Source organism: Macaca mulatta, chromosome 10 (genome assembly GCF_049350105.2).
Source record: "Macaca mulatta isolate MMU2019108-1 chromosome 10, T2T-MMU8v2.0, whole genome shotgun sequence".
In the NCBI taxonomy this organism is placed as follows: Eukaryota; Metazoa; Chordata; class Mammalia; order Primates; family Cercopithecidae; genus Macaca; species Macaca mulatta.
In genome coordinates this window covers 60,424,555-60,444,802 of record NC_133415.1, presented here as the reverse complement: position 1 = coordinate 60,444,802, position 20,248 = coordinate 60,424,555, and the positions used below count along the sequence as shown (strand labels likewise).

Below are 20,248 nucleotides of genomic sequence, written 5' to 3'. Positions count from 1 at the left end.
CCAAAGCCGTTTAAATCATCTCCTGTTCAGGGGACAGGAACAGCACCCAGGCAGCTGGGTTGGGAAAGACCAGCAATGGGAGAGAGAGTGCCCTGAACATTAAGACCCAGCCCCAGCTGCCCCAGCACCTCCGCGGGCTAAAGGAGCCCTCCACTAGGCGCCCCAGTGGAGGTCAGAGCCGGGCACAGGAACACAAGTGCAAGAGGTATGAGTGGAAGGTGAGCGCTGGACTCAGTAGTGGAGGTGGGATGGGAGTGTGAGGATGGGTAATAGGCAGGAAAGGATGGAAAGGGGTGACAGTGGACGCTAGGATCGTGGGTGAGCAGGCATAGGCCCCAGAGAAAGCGCTGGGCCTCTTGAGAGAGAGGCGGGGAGCCCGGGAGGCCTGGTGCGAGGTCCTGCAGGTGTCTGCTCCCCCGAGGGTCTCAGGACGGGGGCACCAGCCTCTGGGTCCTGGGCAGGGGTTGAGGAACCAAGAGCAGGAGCCCCCAACCCTGTTCTCTGCACCTCCCTGAATGCAGCTTCCCAAGCCAGGGACGCGCTGGCAAGTGCTGGTACTAGGGGCCTGGTTCCTTATGGCTGTCCCTATTCCTCAAAGGTGTTTCCAGGACGGGTGGCCGCTTGCAATTGGAGCAGTGGAGAACCAGGAAGAGGAAGAGGCCCCCAGGGGTGGCTGAGGTGCGCCCGTTAGGTCGTCACGGGTGCCCTCTTGTGGCCACAGCCGGCACAGCTCAGCGGCACAGTTTGTGGGTGGAGATTCTGAGTTCTCCACCAAGACCCTCCTAGCCTCCAACTCCAGCAGCAAATTGGGCTCTGAAAAGACTGAATAATGCACCCTTCCCACACCAGACTTCAGCTTTGTCCCTGTGAAACATGCCGTCGATGTTTATCCGCAGTTCCTTGTACACTTCAGAAGCAACCAGCATCCCCTGAAGTCATGTTAAAAAGCGAGTTCCTAGTTTCCCCACCCGAAGATTCTGACCCAGTAGCTGTGAGCAGAGCCAGGGAAGCTACATTTCTCACCAACTTCCAGAGGATGGAGCGTTCCCGGTCTCGAAACCACACTTTGAGTGATGCAGGCTCAGAATACTTCCTGGGAGGTGCATACAGACCAAACCACAAATAAGAAGTAACTCGCCTTGAGGGACATGGAGGTCAGGGGATGAGCATGGTTTTTGTGGGGAACACGGGATGGGGAACAGGCTCAGACAGCATGCCTGGTGATAAAGAGTAAGAATTTGTTTCTAGACCCTGTGTGCAAAGAAGCAGCAACTCAATGTGACCATTCCAGGAAAGCAGCCAGATGTGCCAAAAACATCACCCGAGGTGTCTGCATCCTTTCTCTGATGGCGTTGAGTTCGCTGGAACTGCAGCTGAAGCGTAAGTAAGGCGGTTTCTTAGCTGGAGAGTGATGGTGCACGTGGGGGTAGGAAGGGGGTGTCAGTGAGGGTGGAAATGCCTTCCTGGTTTTTGGGATGAGCAGGCCATAAGATTCTGTGAGAACTAGAATCCTGATGCCTGGAATAGGTTGCGAGTGTCCTGAGAGAGGCCTGCAACGCCCACGGAGGTCACTCTCATCTTGTAAGGTCAGGGGCTGGTGAACTTGGGGCATCCTGCCAATCGCCAGTGAGTCCCCCACCATTCTGAGGGCAGATACCCACATGCACTCCAAAGGGAGTGTCCACACTCGCTCTTACATGAGCAGTGGTTTAGGGTCCTGGGCACCAGCTCTGTCCTCACTGTGCAGCCATGGAGGGGGCGGGGATCCCCACACTCAGATGTGAGACCACGGGTGTGCAGACACCATGGAGCCTTACAAGTGTGTATTTTCTAGTTGAATCCCCAGTGGCCTGGGATGGCCTCCCTTCCCAGGTGGAGAGAGATGGGAATATCAAGACATAGCCAGGTGAAGAGAAGTACATGTGGGCTCCAGGCTGCGGAGCCCCGAAGACGTCAACATGTTGCTGAGGCCAGAGTGAAACCGGAGGGCCCGGAGGGACTGGCTGGCCAGCCCACAGCCGCAGCTCACACCTCTCTGAGGGGCTCTCCCCAGGTCTCAGGTCTGGGAGGCTTTCTCTCCTGAGACCCCTTTTAAGAGTTCTGTCTCACTCAGCTTCTTCCTGGGCACTCGTTGGCCTGTCTGTCTCTGGGGCCACCAGGACTTGTGCGGTGCCCTGTTTGTGTTGCTGGCACTGGCACCGAACACCCATGTGGTCTCATAGGAAGGTCCCAGTAACTCCTCACTGAAATGCACCTGCTTATCCAGAAACGAGGTCCTGTATTTCTGGACTCGTTCCTTTGGATGATTAGAGAATGCTGGCAATGACCAGGACCAAGCCACTGGCCCTTTTCTGTGAAGCTGAAGGTGAGGTGGCGGACCAGGGGAAGCCCAGTGACTCTTCGGGACACAGGACACTCTCCCCAGCTCCCGCAGACCGTCCAGCTGAGTGCTCTCCCAAGGGTCTGAGTCCTGTCCCTCACTGCCCGGCCTACTCAGCCACATGCTCTAAAGGTCCTGTGCGACCTTGCTCACTGTCTCTTTCAAGCTGGGCCAGGCTCAGTGGGGCCTGCCAGTTTCCGGATCGCCTGCTGGGCTTCGGGATCACATCCTCAGGACACTCCCTGTTCTCCCTGCTTGGCATTTCCCAAGGAGACTCCCCAGACAAGCCAGCATTCTGGGGGGTTTCCGTGTGCTGGAAAACAAGGCGGCATCCAGGAGATCAAAGGAAGACAGCAGGGGCAGGGAGGAGCCCCGGACTCAGAGCACAGTGGTCCAGTGAGTACTGTCACAGCAGTCATCAAAGGGGCAATTCTGGGCATGGGGGCAGGGGCGGGGGCGGCTGCCAGGGAATTCCAGGGCCCTCTCTGCTCCTCCCTCCCCTCCTCCAGTTTTTCCACCTGGGGGGTTCTTCTTAGCTGTCTTCAGCTGAATTTGAGTTTTGATAATCTAACGAATTAATCTCATAGAGACTATGGTAAACTTAAACTGAGAAAGAGAAATTACAATTGAATTAAAAATGACAAAAGGGGAAATAAAAATACAAACATTACCACTAAATATATGAGGCCTAAATCAGGGGTGGCTCATACCACGTGCAAATCGGAAGGCCCCTGGGCTGTTTCTCCTCCCTCCTGTGGGTCCCGCTGGTCCCTCACCCTGGCTGGGTCGGGGGTGCTGCCCTGGGCCTGGGAGCTTTGCTCTGAAGAGGAAGTGCTGCCTCAGTCACCCTCAGCAGTCCTCCTGTTCGCTGGCCTCTGCGGACACACCTGCCTTCCCTCCTCAGTGGGCGTTTGCTAAGCTTCTGCTGTGCTCCCAGCGGAATCCTCTCCCATCCAACGCAGCCCAGTGTTTTCTTTCCTAAGTACTTTAGTTTTCAAAAAACTTTAAGTTAATTTAAATTTAAAAGAGTACAAAAATGTCATAATACCACTTCTTTTTTATTTTTAAAAATTTCTGTAGAGATGGAGTCTCACTATGTTTCCCAAGCTGGTGTCGAACTGGCCTCAAGTGATCCTCCTGCCTCAGCCTACAATTCCACTTTTACTAAGTGAAATGTAGGTTTCAACATCATAGAAACTCCAAATACCAGTGGCTTAAGTAAACTGGTGTTGCTTTCTCTTTCATGATGCTGACAATGGCTAGAATTCTTACAAGCCTCACTGCCTCCTTGACTCCAGGACCTTGTCCTGATGGACTGTAGTTAATTAAGTCCTTCCTGATTTAACTGGGAATGGTGAAATAGGGTGGAGTTTGTAGGGTCAGGTGCTTGTGATGATAACTAACAGACTGTGGTTAATTGAAGCATTCCCTACTGACTAGATTTTACACTGGGTTGATTCCATTCGTTTCCTCTTAAATTGGGGTTGCAACGGGCACCTTTGTCCCAGTTTTCATGTGCACCTGTGTGAGAGCTTCTCTAGGGTAGGCCACAAAGAAAATTGCAGACGTATGAGATAGTCTCCTTTCAGCTTTATTAGGGACTGCTGTGCTGATGATTTCCTTTTCTTTTTTCTTTTTTGAGACGAGGGGGTGGGGGGTCTCACTATGTTGCTTAGGCTGGTCTTGAACTCCTGGGCTCAAGTGATCCTCTCGCCTCCGCCTCCCAAAGTGCTAGGATTACAGGCACGAGCCACCACGTGCGGCCTGATTCCTTTCACCATATAGATTTTTCTTAAAAATTGAAGACAGTTTAATGTATCAATGTTTTGTTTAGGGTATGTGCTTTTGTATTTTTCAGTTTAACAATCCTTTCCTATGCTCTTCTGTGTTCTCTTTCACCATGTTCTTTCTTTTACTTTTCACACTTAGGTGTGCGATCCAACCGGAGGCTGAGTGTGTGTGGTGTGAGGTCAGAATCCCAGGGTCGATCCTCTCCCCCACCGCCTAGGTGCACAGCTGGCTTTTCTAGCATTGACAATGGAGCAGCTCATTCTCCACCCTCTGATTCCAACAGCATTTCTATCGTAGTCCCTTTCCCCCAAAAGGCTGGCTGCCTTTGAGTCTCTTTTCTATTGGACTGGCTGTATGAAGGAGGCACAGGCCTGAGCTAAGAAAGTCATTGTTTGATCTTGGCCAGGAAAGGAAGAAAAATTATTGAGCACATCCCAGGCCTAGGCACACTTCCTGGGCCCTGCCTGCTAGAAGAGATGGGTCTGTTCCCTGGTTCTAGCCCCTGACTCTGTGCCACAGCCTCCCATCCTCGGGCTGCTGCTCTCTGCTAAGATCCTCTGTTTGGGCATATGGTCTGAGTTTGGATCCCAGCTTTTCAGAAAAGCTTCATGTATTGGCCGTGATTATTGATGCTACTGTTATCACAAGTTCCTCACCCTGCAAGCTCACCCTCTTCCTTCATTCTTTGGAAACATGAGATTGGTTCTTGCAGGCAGCTTTTCTTCCTAGGAAGCTGAAATTACCTTTTTGATGCAGACGAGCACTTGTCCTGAAGAGTAAGGGGAGGAACCAGATGTCTATCACTGAGAGGCGGGAGTGCAGAACTGCAGACAGGATAAGTGGGGAGATCTTGACTGATTGCAAGGAAATAGTACCATTATTGGCTCTAATTGTAGAGGCTGGAGTCTTTAGATGACTTGTATGGTTTACAGACTCCACGGAAGGAGGCAAAGCAGTAGCTAAGGAGGTCTTTGGAATTGGGCACGCATGAGTTCAGGTCTCATTTGCACCTTTTGCTAGTTGCATTTCCTGGGGGCACAATTCTACTTCATGTGAGCTTCTGTTTCCACAACAGTACAATTGAACTCTTGTGGTATCTCCTTCACTGAGCTGTCATGAAGATGAATGGGGAGATGTATGGAAGGCACTGGCAGGAGGCCCAGCAGGAGCAGGCCCTCCAGAGACAGTGTTTGTGCTGCTCATTCTCATCACCAGTTCTGGGGGGAGCATCCCTCACAAGCCAGGCTTGTTGATAACAACCTTCTCAGCAGGCAAATGGCAGAGGAGCTGCAGAGGGACCCAAATGTCCAGGCTCCCACCAGGGGTAGGCAGGCAAAAAAGAGGAGCAGACGATTCCATGGCTCGTCAGCAATTACCAGGCTGTCTGGGACAGTGTCGACAAGGCACAGAAAAGGAATTGCATTTTACTGTTTGGCTTTGAGTTTAGACTTTTGGTCCAAGTCAGGTTGGGGTCAGAACTCAAGAGAGTTTCTTCTGGAGAATTAAATATAATGATTGTCTCTTCGAAAGGCTCTGACAACCAGACTCACTTTCCCAAGCTTCATTTGAAAGTGTTGAGATGCTTGGGTTCACGTCCTTGTGTTCTGCCTTGCAGCTGGGAAACCTGGTGCACGTCAGCATTCCGAAGCCCCCTTTCCTCACCTATGGTTTTGGATCAAGTTTAGCTGAGAGATCGTATACAGTGACATTGTGTGACCTCTTACAGTACGATTTGACTGTTTGCTGTTAGAAGACCCACTATCCCCCGTCCTCATTCTAAAGTCAAAACAGCCTCTGGGCTCCTCTTTTTCTCTATTGGGAGCAAGTTTTATTTTAACATAAAGTCAGGGATATGCGCCAAAGGTAATCATCAGCTGAGATCCTCAAAACCTTTCATTCCAACCACTCTAATTTCTGTCACAATGGCCCCTTGTCACTGTGAGCCTTTCTGTAGAGGGTATGTGGGGCTGTCCTGCCTCTGACCACTTCATACACACTGATCACAGTGTTCTCAATACTTTTCATTTTGACACTTGGACAATGTTTACCTCTACTTCTTTGAAAACATTCTCTTTAGACTTGGCCAATTTGACCAACGTGTTCTTTCTGCCTTCTTTAGTGGTTGTCCAGGCATGGACAACAGCGGCTTTCTCCTGGAACTGATTCCATTCAGGGTCCTTTTGGATCTCTTGCAATAGTTTTCCTTTGATTCAGCCAAATTTTCCACTTCTTCAATAAGTGTTATTTAGAGATCAACCTCAAATCTCCAACATTGGCACTTATTTTGAAACCTTAAGCAGTTCAACCCATGCGAGAGATAATACTTCCTTTTGGGGGACAAAAACCGATTCAGTCTATTTTCCACTGTCTTTACTTTTCCAGACACATCAGTGATTCTTGACACATTAATATCTACCTTAAGCCTCACCACAATCTATGTGATTTTAGGCTAAGGAATTAGATTTGGGATATGTTTCTCCAACATCCACATACAGTGGTTCAAGACAAAAGTTAACCTATATCAATATTTAAATCTAAATGCCTAATATTGGAGGTGGGGTTATATGTGGATGGGTCAATTGCCATCTTCCACATCACAGGCCGGACACATATTCTGTGAAAAGGCAAGTGCAGTTATTGGTGGGTAAGCCTACGGTCTAGAGAAGGTGTGAGGTAAGACGCCAGGAGAACTAGAACATAGCAACCTGCTCCTGAGAACTGAAACAGAAGCTTGGAGCAGATGGAGACTTGGATTTTTGTCTTAAGCTCATCTGCAATTTCTATCATGTGCAGACAGTACTTTGATAATAATAAAATAATGTTTCTTTTTTATTTTAGCTTTGAATTCAGAGTCTTTCACACCCAAAAGGGTGATATGGGTTGGGGGCCAGGGGTAGGAGGATTGGGTAGGGTGAGAGTACTTGCTCCTTAGGGGTGCTCCACCACGGACACTCAGATGAGAAGTGGATGGGAGGAGAGGAAAGCTCCCAAAAAATCCAGTGGGTCATGTGGGAAGTAATTTGTGGCACTTGTTTTTAGGTTTACCAGATTAAATGGTCTAAGATAATCATGGGGGATATTTCATCCACTGCCACACATTTCAAGAGCTTAAGGCTAGAGTCTTTGAAGTCAAATTCTAGGCTGTAGAATGTGCCTGCAGGGCTCCCCAGCCTGTACCCCATCTCTGTGTTCCCCGCTCTGTTTCAGGATATTTTTCTACAGGGCTTGCACATTCTCATGAGATTGTAAGATCGCTTAGAAAAACTGAATTCAGAGCAATGCTTACTCACCCTGGTTTGCGTACACACACACATACACCCCAAAAAAGCAAAACATAAACAACAAAGACTCCTTGGTGGAACTTCAGAGCACTAGACTCAGCCCTGGGTCAGGTGCGCTCTGCCCCAGAGCCTTTTAGGTTTTACTGTGTACTTAGAAGGGTATCAAAGTCCTGGAAGTGCGGCTGGTCTCCATGTTGGCTTGGGTCCTGGAAGAGACGGCCAAAGGCTATTTGCCAACAGAGAGACCATAGAACCCTACAGGACTCAAGCTTAAATCCTCCAACTACAAATTTTAAATTATTAATACTTCCAATGGACTTGTTTGTGTTTCCTTGCGAGAACCAACAATACTCAAATCTGGCTGCCCGTCTAAGCCACTTGGGGAGCTTAATCTGTAGATGTTCATATGAATTCTGAAGCCTTACCTGATGAATTCAATGCCTGCAATGAGACCTGGGAACCAGATCTTGAACAGCCATGGCGCCTTCTGCAGGCTGGCCTTCGGTAACCACTGGGGGTTGATCCAAAGGTCTTTCTGAGCTCTCCTGACCCAGGATCCTCTGATTCAATGAATGCATCCCTAGCAGGGCAACAAACTGCATGCCCACCTGCCCATCAGTGCATCCTGCCTGCACCTCGCCTCTCCCAAGCTGTGGTTGCTTCTGAGAACTGAAAGCACTCCTCTCATTAGAAGAGCCCAGCACCGGCCCTGCCTCTCACTGGGACTCCTTTGGATCCCAGCTCAGCAGGATCCTGCAGGAAGAGAGTAGGGTCTGTTGCCTGGGGGTAAATCTGTGCTCCAAACCCTGATGGTTTCCACTAGAAGGCCCTGCCTGTTCCAATCTTGGTGACGGGTAATGACCTTGCCCTTCAGGAAATTGTTTCTGGCATAAAATGAGACTTCCGTGCCTGTGACTACTGAAAAGGATGTGACAGATGCAAGAAATACTCCGAAGGAAAAAGTAATTTAGCTTAATGTAAAGGGTTTTTCGGTGGTAAAATATACATAATAAAAAGCTTACCATTTTAACGATTTTTAAGTTTATACTTCAGTGGCATTAAGTACATTCACATTGTTGAGCTGCCATCACCAGCATCCATCTAAAGAGCATTTTCATCTTCCCAAACTGAAGCTCTGTCTCATTAAACAATGACTACCATTATCCTTACCCCCAGCCCCTGGAAACCACCATTCTACTTTCTGTCACTATGAATTTGACTATTCGAGTTACCTCATATACATGAAATCAGACAGTGTTTTTTTTTTTTTTGTGACTGGCATATTTCACTTAGCATAATGTCTTCAAGGTCCATTAATGTTGCAGCAAATGTCAGGAGATCCTTCCTTTATAAGGCTGAATAATATTCTGTTGTATGTGTATAGTACATTCTGTAAATCCACTCATCATCCATCAATAAACTCTTGGGTTGGTTCCACCTTTTGGCTGTGGACATGGATGTGCAAATATTAGGTTTGAATCCCTGCTTTCACTTCTTTTGGGTATATATCCAGAAGTAGAATTTGAATCAAATGGTAATTCTATTTTTATTTTTGTTATACTTTAAGTTCTAGGGTACATGTGCACAACATTCAGATTTGTTACATATGTATACATGTGCCATGTTGGTTTGCTGCACCCATCAAGTCGATATTTACATTAGGTATTTCTCCTAATGTTATCCCTCCCCCACTCCCCCACCCTCTGACAGACCCCCGTGTGTGATGTTCCCCTCCGTGTCCATGTGTTCTCATTGTTCAACTCCCACCTATGAGTGAGAACAGACGGTGTTTGGTTTTCTGTCCTTGGGATAGTTTGCTGAGAATAATGGTTTCCAGCTTCATCCATGTCCCTACAAAGGACATGAACTCATCCATTTTTATGGCTGCATAGTATTCCATGGTGTATGTTTGCCACATTTCCTTAATCCAGTCTATCATTGGTGGACATTTGAGTTGGTTCCAAGTCTTTGCTATTGTGAATAGTGCCACAATAAACATATGTGTCCATGTGCCTTTAAAGTAGCATGATTTATAATCCTTTGGGTATGTACCCAGTAATGGGATCACTGGGTCAAATGGTATTTCTAGTTCTGGATCCTTGAGGAGTTACCACACTGTCTTCCACAATGGTTGAACTGATTTACACCACCACCAATAGTGTAAAAGTATTCCTATTTATCCACATCCTCTCCAGCATCTCTTGTTTCTTTTTTCATGATTGCCATTCTAACTGGTGTGAGATGGTATCTCATTATGGTTTTGATTTGCCTTTCTCTGATGACCAGTGAAGATGAGCATTTTCTCATGTGTCTGTTGGATGCATAAATGTCTTCTTTTGAGAAGTGTCTGTTCATATCCTTTGCCCACTTTTTGATAGAGTTCTGTGTTTTTTTCTTGTAAATTTGTTTATGTTCTTTGTAGATTCTGGACATTAGCCCTTTGTCAGATGGGTAGATTGCAAGACTTTTCTCCCATTCTGTAGGTTGCCTGTTCACTCTGATGATAGTTGTTTTTTTTTTTTTTTTTTGGTTGGTTGTTTGTTTGTTTGTTTGCTGTGCAGAAGCTCTTTAGTTTAATTAGATCTCATTTGGCTATTTTGGGTTTTGTTGCCATTGCTTTTGGTGTTTTAGTCATGAAGTCTTTGCCCATGACTATGTCCTGAATGATATTGCCTAGGTTTTCTTCTAGGATTTTGATTGTTTTAGGTCTTACATTTAAGTCTTTAATCCATCTTGAGTTAATTTTTGTATAAGGTGTAAGGAAGGGATCCAGTTTCAGCTTTCTACATATGGCTAGCCAGTTTTCCCAGCAACATTTATTAAATAGGGAATCCTTTCCCCATTGTTTAGTTTTGTCAGGTTTGTCAAAGATCAGATGGCTGTAGATGTGTGGTGTTATTTTCTGAGACCTCTGTTCTGTTCCCTTGGTCTATATATCTGTTTTGATACCAGTACCATACTGTTTTGGATACTGTAGCCTTGTAGTATAGTTTGACAACAGGTAAATACAATGCCTCCAGCTTTGTTCTGTTGGCTTAGGATTGTCTTGGCAATGCGGGCCCTTTTTTGGTTCCATATGAACTTTAAAATAGTTTTTTCCAATTCTGTGAAGAAAGTCATTGGTAGCTTGATGGGGATGGCATTGAATCTATAAATTGCCTTGGGCACTATGGCCATTTTCACGATATTGATTCTTCCTACCCACGAGCGTGGAATGTTCTTTCATTTGTTTGTGTCCTCTTTTATTTCATTGAGCAGTGGTTTGTAGTTCTCCCTGAAGAGGTCCTTCAAATCCCTTGTAAGTTGGATTCCTCGGTATTTTATTCTTTTTGTAGCAATTGTGAATGGGCAGTCACTCATGATTTTGCTCTCTGTTTGTCTGTTATTGGTGTATAGGAATGCTTGTGATTTTTGCACATTGACTTTGTATCCTGAGACTTTGCTGAAGTTGCTTATCAGCTTACGGAGATTTTGGGCTGAGACGATGGGGTTTTCTAAATATACCATCATGTCATCTGCAAACAGGGCAATTTGATTTCCTCATTTCCTAATTGAATACCCTTTATTTCTTTCTCTTGCCTGATTGCCCTGGCCAGAACTTCCAACACTATGTTGAATGGGAGTGGAGAGAGAAGGCATCCTTGTCTTGTGCCAGTTTTCAAAGGGAATGCTTCCAATTTTTGCCCATTCAGTGTGATACTGGCTGTGGGTTTGTCATAAATAGCTCTTATTATTTTGAGATATGTTCCATCAATACCGAATTTATTGAGAGTTTTTAGCATGAAGGGCTATTGAATTTTGTTGAAGGCCTTTTCTGCATCTATTGAGATAATTATGTGGTTTTTGTCTTTTGTTCTGTTTATGTGATGGATTATGTTTATTTGCGTACATTGAACCAGCCTTGCATCCCAGGGATGAAGCCAACTTAATCGTGGTGGAAAACTTTTTTGATGTGCTGCTGGATTTGGCTTGCCAGTATTTTATTGAGGATTTTTGCATCGATGTTCGTCAGGGATATTGGTCTAAAATTCTCTTTTTTTGCTGTGTCTCTGCCAGGCTTTGGTATCAGGATGATGCTGGACTCATAAAATGAGTGAGGGAGGAGTCCCTTTTTTTCTATTCATTGGAATAGTTTCAGAAGGAATGGTACCAGCTCCTCTTTGTACCTCTGGTAGAATTCAGCTGTGAATCTGTCTTGTCCTGGACTTTTTTTGGTTGGTAGGCTATTAATTATAGCCTCAATTTCAGAGCCTGTTATTGGTCTACTCAGGGATTCAACATCTTCCTGGTTTAGTCTTGGGAGGGTGTATGTGTCCAGGAATTTATTCATTTCTTCTAGATTTTCGAGTTGATTTGCGTAGAGGTGTTTGTAGTATTCTCTGGTAGTAGTTTGTATTTTTGTGGGATCGGTGGTGACAATCCTTTACCATTTTTTACTGCATCTATTTGATTTTCTCTCTTTTCTTCTTTATTAGTCTTGCCAGCAGTCTAACAGTTTTGGTGATCTTTTCAAAAAAACCAGCTCCTAGATTCATTGATTTTTTGAAGGGTTTTTTGTGTCTCTATCTTCTTCAGTTCTGCTCTGATCTTAGTTATTTCTTGCTTTCTGCTACCTTTTTTGAATTTGTTCGCTTTTGTACTTTTGCGAATTTGTTCGCGGATGCCCCTCCCCCAGCGAGGCTGCTCCCTTGCAGTTCAATCTTGGACTGCTATGCCAGCAGTGAGCAAGGCTCCGTGGCATGGGACCCACTGAGCCAGGCATGGGATATTATCTCTGGGTGTGCCATTTGCTAAGACCATTGGAAAAGTGCAGTATTTGGGTCACAGTGTCCCAATTTTCCAAGTACAGTCTGTCACAGCTTCCCTTGGCTAGGAAAGGGAAATCCCCCAACCTCTTGTGTTTCCCAGGTGAGGCTATGCCCTGCCCTGCTTCAGCTTGCCCTCCCTGCACTGCACCCACTGTCCAACCAGTCCCAATGAGATGAACCAGGTACCTTAGTTGGAAATGCAAAAATCACCTGTCTTCTGTGTTGATCACGCTGGGAGCTGCAGACAGGTGCTGTTCCTATTCAGCCATTTTGGAATGGCCACCCATATTTAGAACTTTCAAAGGCAACCTGGAAAGGGTGGTTTCACCAGATCCCCTGATGAATGAGAAGGGGCAAGTTAAACACAGCTCCTGACTCCTAGCTTCAGTACCTTCCTCTGGGATACCTCATCTCTATCCAGATATTAGGGGAAGACTAATTTTACTCAAACCACAGTCTTTTAAAAATACATTTTCTGAAATCGGACTGCTCCAACCCACGTCTGCCTCCTGGATTCCATGCAGGGAATGGAGGTGGACACAAGAAGCCCCACAATGCACCAGGCCTAGCTCCCTAACTCTGTGAGGCCCCGCCCACTCTGACTCTGAGCTTGGCCATGTGACCTGCTTTGGACAGTGAGACTTAAGAAGGTGGGAGTCTGACTGGGGCCAGGTCACACCTGGGCGCTGGGCTCCTAGAATGATCTTAGAACTAGTCTTCATGTAAAAGTATCCTCGCACCTTCTTTTAAGATGAAAGACCACCTGGAAAGAAATGCCCACTGTTGCAACTGAGCACATTTCCAGCCTACCCCACCTGAATGCAGCCCCTTAGTGAACCCAACAAGACTAGCGGAAGAGCCGCAGATAGCTCCAGAGTCATGAGAATCCACACATCATGTTGCTTTCAGCCAGGAAGATTCGGGGTGGCTTCTGATGCAGCAACAGGTAACTGGTGTGTACAGGATGCTCTGAACAACCCTCCGAGCAGAGGCCCACAGTCCACCCCATGTGGGGTCCAGAAAGGGGGAAATACCTCCTCCATAGACTATGGTTTCTGCTGGTGTCTGCAACAGCCATGGGATATGTGGAGTGCAGCCCTATCTTTCCGAATCCAGCCTACATTTCATGCTCTCCATCTGCCTTCTCACCAGTTTCCATCCTCTTTTCATAGCACTAGAACTATCAAACCCATCAAGCTGCCCCCAGAGGAACAGCCTTTCAAAAGATGTTAAATAGGTCTGGGACCAGGTGCACTCAGGATTGCAAAGAAATTTGCAGAGGCAGAACAGTCCAAACTCTCACCCCAAAGGCCAAGCCAGAGCTCACCTGCCTGCGGGATGCACCAGGGAGGGCAGGGACAGGCAGGGAGAAGTTTAGATGCCAAGTACTCTTCCGAGTTTCAATTTAAGGACACTTGGAAGCCATGGAGGGCTGTGAGCCAAGGATCAGAATCTGATTTGTGGCAGTGAGTAGAACAGCACAGGAGTGGATGCATAGAGTACAGTGAAGATTCCTCAAAGATTGGACAGTCACAAGACAGCCATGAGCGTTCTCATAGCTGTGGCAGTGTGGAGGACACACTGGAAATACAGGTAACAGAATGTCACAGGACTTCAGTTTTTATTGGTTAGTGAACAATGAGAAATAAGCAGGAAACAGGATGGATGGATACATAGATGGATAGATTAAATAATTCTGATAGGTAAATAGATAGATTCCATTTGTAAACCAAGAGTATCTGAGAGAGGTCTCCATCAATTTAGAATGTTTATTTTTCCAAGGTTAAGGACACTCCCGTGACACAGCCTCAGGAAGCCCTGATTACATGCATCCAAGGTGTTCGGGTTACAGCTTGTTTTATACATTTTAGATAGTCATGAGACATCAATCAGCATATATTAGATATACATTGGTTCGGTCTGGAAAGGCAGGAGAACTGGAAGTTGGGAGGGGGCATCCAGGTCATAGGTAGATAAAAGACAAATGGTTTCATTCTTTTGAGTTTCTGATTAACCTTTAACTGAATAAGTGATTTACAATATTTAGTGAAACAACAGGGCAAAGGAAGCAATCAGATAATGCATTTATCTCACGATCTCATGTGAGCAGAGGGATGACTTTGAGTTCTGTCCGTCCTTTCTCCACAAGGAATTTCCTTGTGGGCAAATTGTGAGGGAGGATGTAGTTTTTAAATCTTTGTAGCTACCTTATTTGGGAATAGAATGAGAGTCAGGTTTTCCCGATACAGTTCCCAGCTTGACTTTTCCTTTTGGCTAAATGATTTAGGGGTCCTGAGATTTATTTTCCTTTTACACCTAGATAGCCAGATTACTTAGGAGGTTAGATTAATTGGCAGATTGATAGCTAGAAATATAGATATGCCAGGCACTGGAGCAAGCTCTTCACAAGCATTTCATTAGATTTCCCTGGCACCCCTATGAGTCAGTGTGGTACATTATTGGGGCATATTAGATTATTCTTCTAAATACTCACTCCCTGTCCTCCACCCTCCGTGGCAGAGTGTACTTCCCGACCACTTCCCTTTGGGCTGGCCGTGTGACTTGCTTTAGCCAAGGGAGAGTTGCAGGTGTGAAGTAACCAGAAGCTTGAAATACTTTCGTGCAATTCAGCTTGCCTTCTTGTGCACTGCTCTTGGCATATGAGAATATGAAAAATGTCAGCCGTTGGTCCCTGGAGAAGGATGACAGACGTGGACCAGAGCCAGCCCAGACAATCCCATCCCAGGTCAGTGACTCCCAGCTGGACTGCAGATGTGAGCAAAATAACTGGTCGATGCCATAGGCCAATGAGGTAATGCAGCACCTTACTACACAGCCCATTGTCATAATAACTCATGGATACTGGGAATCATGGTATTCCTGTTTTTAAAATGGCAAGACTGAAGCACTGGGAGATTTAATAACTTGCTGGTGGTCACAACTACATCTCTGGGCAGAACCATGGAGAATAGTGTGGCTATTAACTAAACTGGGGATACACGATGGGAGGCAGGGGTGTGGGCCAAAATGATTGTAACACTGGACATGCTGAATTGTTGGAGCCTGCAGGATGTCCAGTGATGACATTATGGGCAAGAGGATGTGGAGCTTCACTGCTTGAAGCCTGAGCTGGGTAGAGATGATTCAAGACTATTGCAATAGGTGTAAAGACTCTCACAATGAGATGGAGAATGAGCTCAACTCTCAATACAAGGTGAAGTGGGATTTACAGCCAAGGATCAGGGTGGTGGGGTTAATAGATGGGAATCAAAGCAGAGACAACAAAGGTAGGAGTTTCTGGATAAACTGACCTAACAATATTGTTGCTAAAGGCAGGACAAAGCCTTAGACATCAAAGTTAAGGAATGAAGAACTTGATCAGATGTTGAGAGTGATCAGATAACAAGGGTGGGAGGATTCTTTCTAAACTGACTTAGCAGGATTCTTTCCTAAAACCGGGCAATGCAGCCCTCGCAAGAACAGGAGGTAGGGGCTGGGGGACTAGGGTTGAGGACTAGGGGAGATGAAGGCTCAGAGGAGCCTAACTAAGGTTTGGTCAAGGTGAGTCTTGTCGCTGGATCCAGCTCCTCTGTGACAAGAGGAGAGAGCAGGCAGGGTCACAGGAAGGGCAGGGCTGTCCTGATGGCCTCTGGCCCCAGCTCCAGCACTCAGTGATTGAGTTTAGCAGGATTCCAAGCAGGAACAGGAACCACTCTCCACCGTCACTGCACTTTGCTAAAGGAATTGATGTTTAAGGTTACACAAACAGTGACAGGGAAGTGCCAACAGTGACCCAAACAGGATAAGAAAATCTGACCACTCAGCGATGTCAAGGAGATTACTCACCTCCTCAGAGTCATCTGTTTTCCTCGGGTCCAGGCCCCTGCAGGCTGCAGCCCAGGGAGTCAGACGGATCCCTGCCTGCAGCAGCCAGCCGCCCGAGATCCCGGAGGCCGCCTCTACTCCCCTCCACTCCTATGTAGTTCTTCAGTCACTGAATCTGCACTGACAAATACTCTTTTTGAAAAATAAATGTTAACTTGCATTCCAAAACTATGAATACTGTTCATCTACTGGTCCCTGAGAGGAAGGATTCTCTTTCTCTCCATGGAGTGCAAAACAATAGGACCTCAGGCACTGGGCTCTGCCCTGTCGCCTTTTCTTGCGGGAACTACCAGCTGGCTTCCCCATGAGTATCACAGCTTCCTAATGATGTGGAAGAGCCAAATGTGTTACCGACATTGGCTCACAGTTTAGAACATCCATGTGTCCGCCATGTTTGAGGAGAGGGAGAAAAGAAGGAGCGATGGAGTGTGAACGAGACGAGCTTGACCCCAGAGAATTCCAGGCACTCCGTAAAGGGGGCTCCTGGGCTTCCCATTTGAGAAGCCACCAAATCCTGTGGCTGCTCAGTCTCAGCTCCTACCATAGGCCAAAGTGTTAGTTGCTCAAAACCCAGATGTGCAGAATCTCAACTCTTGGCCAGCTTGTCCTCACCACTTGCACCTTTAGGTGATGCTTTCTGCGCTTGGTCATTTGTTTATTATAGTGTTGTTTAGTGTTCACTTATTACTGGTCATTTATTACAGAGAACCTCTGCCACTCACCTAATTTCTCATCCTGCTAATTCAGATGATCGGATCAGTAGTCACCCACACAGCCTAGGGGAACACAGCTTTCTCTTTCGTCACGTGGCAGAAGGAAAACATGCCCCCTCCTGGGCAGCTGGACTCCTCCAGGTTACATGGGAGCTGGAGGCCCCAGGCTTGTTCCTCAGTCCATGGTTGCTATCTGTCCCCCTCCTAGTGTGTCCTTAAAACTGTGGACTATAGAAGTCAGGGAACAAAGTGTTCTGTCATTGTTTTGAGATGGGGGTTTCACTGTTTCACAGGCTGGAATGGAACTCCTGGACTCAAGGAATCTTCCTGACTCACCCTCCTAATTAGCTAGGATTACAGGTGCACCACCACACCTGGCTACTCCATCATTTTCAAACGTGTTGATACATCGCTGCTGAAGTCTGCTCATCTCTGCTGGTCTGAACTCCCAGACACTATGCTTTACAAAGTAGCCTCTTTCTCCAGATGCACGACAGACACAACATTTGCCTACGGTCATCAAACATCTGGAGCAGCTGGCCAGCTACCCTAATCTGCCACTTCCTATCACTCCTTACTGGACATCGCACTTGTACCTACTCCTAAGAGCAACCTACACTGGTATCTTTCCTACTGGGATTAGAGAGGTTGCTGCATCAGGACAGCTGACCCTCCAGGCAGTGCCGGCCAGTATCCTGACAGATGACCACTGGTGGTGTCATCACATACGGGGCACAGGTCAGCACTCTGGCCTCCCTCCCTCACACTCCACCCACCAGCACATTCTCGCTATTTGGGTTACCTGCATCTCCCTTCCACTGATTTAAAAAAAAAAATACAGGATTCTTGACATTCAGCTTACCCTCTGCACAGCATGTCTTCCTGAGTCTGGACTCCCAGCTCTCCCGAGAAAGTGGGAGCCACAGAGGAGAACTAACTCCTACCATTTGGAGATGACCATTCTGCTCACAAGCACCTGGCCAGGGGCTGCCCTCTCTTTCCCTCTCTGGGAATCTCTCCCCATGTCCTGTCTAACTAGGAGGCATATGTGCAGCCCTGTTTGAAGACCTTCCCTCCCTCACCCAGCAGTAACCACCATCCCTGGGCCTCCTGCTGTATCTGCTGGGCTGCATGGCTTTTCTGATGCTGGACTCACAGTGGAGTGAGATGGTCACTGGGCCTTGGGTAACAAGGTCCCCTGTCCTAATACTGAACACGAGCACCCAAGAGTAATACTGTTCCCGCTGTCGGGTTCCTGCTGATCCAGCCCCAACCATGGCTGAGCCCCAGGATCACAGCAGGTCTGGGCTGATTCTGGCCAACACTCACCTCGACCACTCCCAGGAGAGTCCTCTGGGTGCCCTGCAAAGGCCCAGCATTTCCTGGTGTTTCTGGCCAAGCTGCCACCTCGCCATAAGGATATTTGCCACAGGGTCACCTTCAGGCGTGGAGGGTGGGGTTGAGACAACAAAGGGAACAGCTGTCTGTTCAGAGCCTCCTTCCACCCTCCCCACTCCTGGAGTCACTTTCCAGCCCAGGCCCGCAGCATCCCGAGCTGGGGACTTTGTCACCCCACAGGGCACCCTGCTGATCAGGTCCTCTCAGTCTGGGGAGAAGGAGAACTCACAATCCTGGTAATGAAGTAACTCAGGGGCCCCTGGAAAGCCACGATGAGCAAAGGACGAAGACACACCCAGGCTCGCTCTATAGGACTCCATTCCTGGGAAGCTCAAGGACTGGTGACAAAGGAGTCTACAGGGCCGGATGGGGAATGCCAGGGGAGGGTGGGCATGAGGGTGAGCTGCAGAGGCGGGAGTATACCGTCTGGGGCAAGGCAGATGTCACAGGTCTGGACAAAGTGGTAACACAGGTATATGCATTTATGAAATCCTCCATGTGGAGCACATACTATTAGGCATTTTGTTGTATGTAAATTCTACCTCCTTCAAGGCAATTTTTAAAATATCAGGTGAGTCTTCCAAGCAGTGCGCAGAGGAAAGGAGCCCAAAGCATAGCTCCCTAGGAGAGAAGCAAGAGAGGCCCGTGGACTCCCACATTCACCCTGCGCCTGCTGCTCCCTCTCCTAACACCCCCACTGCCTGCCAGGGGTCTCTGTGTGTACCTTCCACCCGGCCCCACCCACAGTTACCATGAGAATCCAGGTCGTTCCCTTCCCTGCTCACACCCCCTCCAGGAGCTTCCTTTTCTTGGAGCAGACATGCCCAACCCCACCTCAGGGCCTTTGCACTGGCTGTTCCCTGCTGCCTGGGGCTTCTCAACCTCTCCAGTCTCGTAGAGACCTCCCTGACCAGGGTCCACTGGTCTCTCTCTAGCCCCTGTAATATTTCACTTTCAACAAAGTGAGTATAACTCCCTGATCCTAATTGTTGATCATAACCTACCATCCCCTACACACACTGCGTAGGAATGGACTGTGCAGTTCCATAGCCACCAGCCACATGTGCCACCAGACACTTGAAATGGGGCCAGTCCAAAGTGACTCCTGGGCTAAGTGTAAAAAATACACAGGGAATTTCAAAGATTTACAAAACAAAACAAAACAAAAAAAACCACATAAACTATCTCATTAATAATTGTTCCCATTAGCTGAAATAATCTTGTGGCTATATTAGGTTCAGTAAATATTTTAAACATTACTTTCACCCATTTATTCTTATCTTTTAAAATGCATCTACGAGAAATTTTCAGTTGCTCCTGGGTTCATGTCACATCTCTGTTGGGCAGCAGCTCTGCAGCGTCACCTCTATGGCTCATCATCCAGGTTCCGTCTTCAACTCCTAGACCTCCTGGCACAGGGAGTAACTGGTGACAGGTTGGTTTACTGAATAATGAGTTATGAGAAGAGAACCCAGTGACCTTTTCCAAACAGGTTAATTCCCTTACATTTGGCAAAGAAATTCTCCATAGTAGGGTGTGGACAGGGTCTTCTGGAACCTTCTGAAATAACCTCCCTGCTCCAGAGATTCAGAGACTGTGACCAAGGGCTCCTGGATGCCCCCGATATCTGAAGACCCCGAAGGCCAAACCCTGTATTTTTCCCTTTTCTGAGTAAGCAGGAGGTCACATTGCTTTCATAGAGCAGTGTCAAAGGAGCAGTGTCACCTCTGTGGAGACGCCAGTGACTCAAGCTTGGGAGCACCAGGGAAGAGAGGCATGGCTCCGGGAGGCTATAGTGAGGACAGGAGTGGGGAGGAGGGAGATATGGAGGAGAAGGCCTGGGAGGGGCCGGGGGAACTTAGGCAGGGTGGGAGCTTGTGGTGGTGGGGGAGTGAAAAGAGAGATGGAGAAACAGGGGATGGGCAGAGAGAGGAGGAGGAGTCAGGGGCGTGGCATGGAGGGGGTGGGGCTGGGCTGCCAAAGCAGGATAAA

The 20,248-nt window shown here is 47.5% G+C and overlaps 2 long non-coding RNA genes across 3 annotated transcripts in view; both read right to left on the bottom strand.

The window, feature by feature from the left end:
• The window catches only part of LOC144332020 (uncharacterized), a 155,349-nt gene that overhangs the window by 19,065 nt on the left and 116,036 nt on the right, over positions 1–20,248 (bottom strand). The window lies entirely within an intron of this gene.
• LOC144332021 (uncharacterized) lies at positions 15,631–20,060 on the bottom strand. 2 transcript variants are annotated; one of them, XR_013399719.1, is made up of 5 exons: positions 19,763–20,057; positions 18,188–19,681; positions 16,868–17,086; positions 16,107–16,260; positions 15,737–15,995 (listed from the first exon to the last, which is right to left on the bottom strand). It is a non-coding gene; the product is annotated as an uncharacterized LOC144332021 (long non-coding RNA). The 2 variants fall into 2 exon arrangements; XR_013399718.1 differs by having other exon boundaries at positions 15,631–15,995; positions 16,107–17,086; positions 19,763–20,060.